General features: G+C 43.2%; 1 non-coding gene across 1 annotated transcript; it reads right to left on the reverse strand.

Annotated features, from left to right (window-relative positions):
- Positions 1-2,093: 2,093 nt before the first annotated feature.
- Positions 2,094-2,165, reverse strand: TRNAC-ACA (transfer RNA cysteine (anticodon ACA)). The gene has a single exon. It is a non-coding gene; the product is annotated as a tRNA-Cys (tRNA).
- Positions 2,166-5,731: the final 3,566 nt, after the last annotated feature.

Raw genomic sequence — 5,731 nt, forward strand, 5'->3', positions numbered from 1 at the left:
CGCTTCTCCAGGGGATCTTCCCAACCCAGGGATCAAACTCAGGTCTCCCACACTGCAGGCAGATTCTTTACCAGCTGAGCCACACGGAGGCTGAAGAGATCAATGTGCCCACCCACAGGGGGTTTCTCCTGAGGCGTGTGTGCTTGGCCAATATGTGGCCATCTTCTCCTTGTGTCTGCATGGCTTCTCCACTCCATACGTGCCTGTGTCCTAAACTCTCGTTACAAGGACACTGGTCATATTGGACCAGGACCCACTCTAGTGACCTCAGCTAACCTAATCATCTCTTTATAGGCCGTACCTCCAAGGACAGTCAGTTTCTGAAGTACTGGCAGGCTAGGACTTAAATATATGAATATGGGGCAGGACCAGGGCCACAATTCAGCTCATAGTATCTAAGAATATGATAATTTATAAAATTCTTGGTATATTTTCTTTATATCACTGGTTATACTGCTATCTGGAAAGACTGTCACTCATTTGAATATAATAAACATAGAACTCAAGGTCTCAGTAAGTTGCTATTTAAAAAAAAAAATTTCCACACAGAGAACTATAATCTACTATGATAGGAGAAAGCATGGTTCTCACTGATTTTCGTAGGGATCATAACAAGTGTTTAAGATGGAATTTGTTTCTGGAATTTGCATAAAACTGACAAAAGCAATCACATTGCCTTTTCATTAATATTTATAAATGCAGTCTCCAATTATGTATTTATACCTTTTAGTTCAATGAAGGATACAGGAGAGACAATAGTGTCATGCTGTGCTAGCTGTATTCAGTAAAAACACCACAGATAAAAGGCAGACACGGGTTTCTAGGACACAGAATGTATATGGCACAATTCAAGAAAAATTATTTTAACCAAACAAGACAAAAAGTTAAATAGCTGTGAAAATATAAACAGAGTACACTATGGCAGGAAAATATTTCCCACTAGTTTAATTCTACATCATAATTTAAAAGCCAGGAACCACTCTCTATAACTGCATGCCTTCATTGCTTAAAGAGGCAGTTGATTTATCATTTGGATTTTATGTTGCATAGATGCTCACATTTATTTTGTTCATTTCTTCAGGCTTTATATGTTTAAAATATAATATATATATATATATGTATATATGGAAAACATAGGAAAGGAGTCTGCAGTTTTATCTGTAATTCTGTGTATAGTTAGAAAGGGGAAAAAAGTTCCTCAAAGATAGGAGAGAATATGCTGCATTTCATGGTCTTAATTGCCTGAGGGATCAACAGCAAAATCAGTGCAATAAAACACTCAGAGATTGATATGGGTTCTCTCTAAAGATGGAGATGCTCAGAAATGCTCAGTGGGACATCACAGAGCTTTCCCCATACCCAGTGTTTAGGCCGCTGGTATATTAAAAATATATGAATGTCACAACATTGTAAAGCAACTATACTCCAATAAAAACTAATTTAAAAAATGTATGAATGTCAAAACAAAATTTTAGAACACATGCTCGTACACACACACATACATACAATCATTATATATTATTTGAAGAAAAGACTGTGTTAAAGTGAAGGCTTTTGCACACATGTTCCCATGACAACCAGCACCCCCCCACCCCCAGCCCCACATCCATGCAGGCTCAGTCTCCCCAGCAGGGACTCAAAGGCAGCAGAGCAGCTCACTTTTAGAGAGCTGTGGTTTGATCATGGTTGTCAGCATTCCAGTGCACGTTTAGCTTCCTCCTTGGATTGGTTCCCTAGGACTGCTCTAACAAACTATCCCTTGGGGGCTTAAAACACTACTCCTTAGTTTCCTCACTATGTGTGTGTGTTAGTCGCTCAGTTGTGTCCGATTCTTTGCGACCCCTTGGACTGTAGCCCGCCAGGCTCCTCTGTCCATGGTATTCTCTAGGCAAGAACACTGGAGTGGGTTGCCATTTCCTTCTCCAGGGGATCTTCCCAACCCAGGGATCGAACCCAGGTCTCCTGCATTGCAGGCAGACACTTTAACATCTAAGCCACCAGGGAAGCCCAAAATATTTCTTTAAGCCCCCTTTTTTGTGTGTGTGGGGGGCAAGAATACTGGAATGGGTTGCCATTCCCTTCTTGAGGAGATTCTCCCTACCCAGGGATTGAACCTGGGTCTCCCGCATTGTAGGTGGATGCTTTACCGTCTGAGCCACCAGGGAAGTCTTCCTTACTATGCTGGAGGCCAAAGGTCTGAAATGGGTGTTTGGATCAAAATCAAGGCGTTGACTGGGCCAAATTCTTCCTGCAGCTTCTAAGGGACAATCCATTTCTTCTGTTGTTCCTCCGGTTTGCAGAGGCTGCCTGCATATTCTTGGTCTCCTGGCTCCTTCCACTTCCAAAGCCAGTAAATGCCTCATGCCGCTTTCACACCTCAAGTCTCTCTGACCTCCTCTTGCATCGTCCTATCCATCTCACATGCTCCCTGGTTCCCTCTTCGACTTTTAAGGGCCTATGTGATTACATTGGGGCCACTAGGATAACACGGGATGATTGCCTTGTTTCAAGTTCAGCTATTTCAACTTCATTTCCTTTGCAACCTTATTTCCATGCAACATATCATATTCACCAACAGTGGGCATTTTGACATGGAGGTCTTTGGGAGTCTGTAGCATTACCTATTTCACTTATTTTTTTTCATTAAAAAATATGTATGTTGGCCAATGACTATCAAAAGATGAATTAATGGATTCAAGAAACAAGTAAAGGCAGGAAAGAAATCAGATCAGATCAGATCAGTCGCTCAGTCGTGTCTGACTCTTTGCGACCCCATGAATCGCAGCACACCAGGCCTCCCTGTCCATCACCAACTCCCGGAGTTCACTCAGACTCACATCCATGGAGTCAGTGATGCCATCCAGCCATCTCATCCTCTGTCATCCCCTTCTCCTCTTGCCCCTCAATCCCTCCCAGCATCAGTCTTTTCCAATGAGTCAAGTTTTTGCATGAGGTGGCCAAAGTACTGGAGTTTCAGCTTTAGCATCATTCCTTCCAAAGAAATCCCAGGGCTGATCTCCTTCAGAATGGACTGGTTGGATCTCCTTGCAGTCCAAGGGACTCTCAAGAGTCTTCTTCAACACCACAGTTCAAAAGCATCAATTCTTCTGTGCTCAGCCTTCTTCACAATCCAACTCTCACATCCATACATGACCACAGGAAAAACCATAGCCTTGACTAGACGAACTTTTGTTGGCAAAGTAATGTCTTTGCTTTTGAATATGCTATCTAGGTTGGTCATAACTTTCCTTCCAAGGAGTAAGTGTCTTTTAATTTCATGGCTGCAGTCACCATCTGTAAGAAAGAAATAGATCATGGCAAACTGGGTGGGGTAGACAAAACCCAGGAAAAAGAAAATGAAATGAAATAGGTGATAGCTTGAGAAATGGAGACATGGACCCACTGGTGTAAGAGCTCTTCCAATTCTCTCTCTCTGTCTCATATCTGAGGTCACCCTTCAAGCACAGGAAGAAGTGTGTAGCATTCTGCAGGAAAAAGAATATATATTTAGAAGATGGATAAATGCAGTCTAGGAACAGATAAGGCAGAAACATTTCCCAGAGACAAACATAGAAAGTCAAAATTAGTTCCTTTTAATTTTTCAAATTTCTTTTGACATAACTAGAAAACTGGGGCTTAAAAAAAAACCAGGCTAGTATGTTGTTTTTAATTAGAAAATAAATTTAGAGGCGATGTTACTTCAAGAAGCTATAAGAAAGTTGGAAGTAGCTGTCTTGCTTCCCCTAGCATCCCTTTCACTTTAATCACCTAGCAATATTTTTACACAAGTTCACAGTGACAAGCTCAAGAAAACTTCGCAATGAACTACAAGGGTGTGAGTTCACTGGGAGGGAATGAAAGGTTTTACTGAAAACTAGAGTCTTCTCCTCAGGTCTCATAAGGGCTGATGGGGGTCCCTTGCCTGCAGGTAACCCTTATGGCCTCACCAGGTTCTCCTGAGGAAGTTGCTGCTGCTAAGTCGCTTCAGTCGTGTCCAACTCTGTGCGACCCCATAGACGGCAGCCCACCAGGCTCCCCAGGCCCTGGGATTCTCCAGGCAAGAACACTGGAGTGGGTTGCCATTTCCTTCTCCAATGCATGAAAGTGAAAAGTGAAAGTGAAGTCGCTCAGTCGTGTCCAACTCTTAGTGACCCCATGGACTGCAGCCTACCAGGCTCCTCCGTCCATGGGATTTTCTAGGCAAAAGTACTGGAGTGGGGTGCCATTGTCTTCTCCGTCCTGAGGAAGTTAAACAATGCCTTATTACAGTCTGGGCTTGTTCTACCAGCAGGAGAACAAAACTTTCCCAAGGCTGGTGATGGGTGTTATGAGTGGAAGTCAGAAGTTCTGAGTTCCCTCACTTCTCTGATCTGTGTCCCCCTCTGAACACTGGGATAATAATAAGCTCTACCTGTGTTCTTGGAGTCAAGTGAGACAGATTAGTAGGAGAAAGTGTGAGATGCTGAATTAAGGTTTCAGATGCTGAAATTAAGATGCTGAATTAAGAGAAACAGAACAAATGGGATGGATAGAGAAATATATAAGAAGAGATTACTGTGGATGGTGACTGCATCCATGAAATTAAAAACATGCTTGCTCTTTGGAAGAAAAGCTATGACAAACCTAGACAGTAGACATGACTTTGTGGACAAAGGTATGTATAGTCAAAGCTATGGCTTTTCCAGGAGTCATGTTTGGATGTGAAAGTTGGACCATGTAGAAAGTTGAGTACCAAAGAATTGATATTTTTGAACTGTGGTGCTAATGACTCTTGAGACTCCTTTGGACAGAAAGGAGATCAAACCATTCAATCCTAAAGGGAAACAACCCTGAATTTTCATTGGAAGCACTGTTACTGAAGCTCCAATACTTTGGCCACCTGATTCGAAGAGACCACTCATTGGAAAAGACCCTGATGCTGGGAAAGATTGAAGGCAAAAGTATAAGGGGGCAGCAGCAGATGAGATGGTTAGATAGCATCACTGACTCAATGGACATGAATCTGAGCAAACTCCAGGAGACAGTAGAGGTCAGAGGAGCCAGACCTGCTGCAGGCCATTGGGGTAGCAAGGAGTTGCACAGGACTTAGTGACTGACCAATAACAACAACATAAGATGAGATTTATCACAGGAATTGGCTTATGGGGTTATAGGGGTGAAAAGTTCCATGATCTTCTGCCTGCAAGCCGGAGAAAAAGGAAAGCAGGTGGAGTTGTTCCATGGACGTTCAAAGGCATGAGAACCAGGGGAACTGATGGTGTGAGACTGAACTGGAGCCAGTTGGCCTGAGAACCAGGGATAGAAGGTGTAAGTCTTGGTCAGAGTCCAAAGGCTGGAGAACCAGGAGCTCAGAGGACGGAGAAGATGGATGTCCCATCTGAAGCAGAGTGAGTCAGTTCATGTTTCCTCCACATTTTTGTTCTATTCAGTCTCTCAGCCGAGTGGGTGATGCCTACATGCTTTAGTGAAGGTGATCTTCTTTATTTTGTCTGCTGATTCAAATGCTAATCTCTTCCTGAAATGTCCTCATAGGTGTTGTTGTTCAGTTGCTCATTCATGTCCAACTCTTTGTGACCCATGGACCGCAGCATGCCAGGCTTCCCGGTCCTCCACTATCTCCTACAGTTTGCTCAAACTCATGTCCATTGAGTTGAGGATGCCATCCAACCATCTCATCCTCTGTCGTCCCCTTCTCCTCCTGCCTTCGATCTTTCCCAGCATCAGGATTCTT

This window comes from Bos indicus, chromosome 20, assembly GCF_029378745.1.
Source record: "Bos indicus isolate NIAB-ARS_2022 breed Sahiwal x Tharparkar chromosome 20, NIAB-ARS_B.indTharparkar_mat_pri_1.0, whole genome shotgun sequence".
Lineage (NCBI taxonomy): Eukaryota > Metazoa > Chordata > Mammalia > Artiodactyla > Bovidae > Bos > Bos indicus.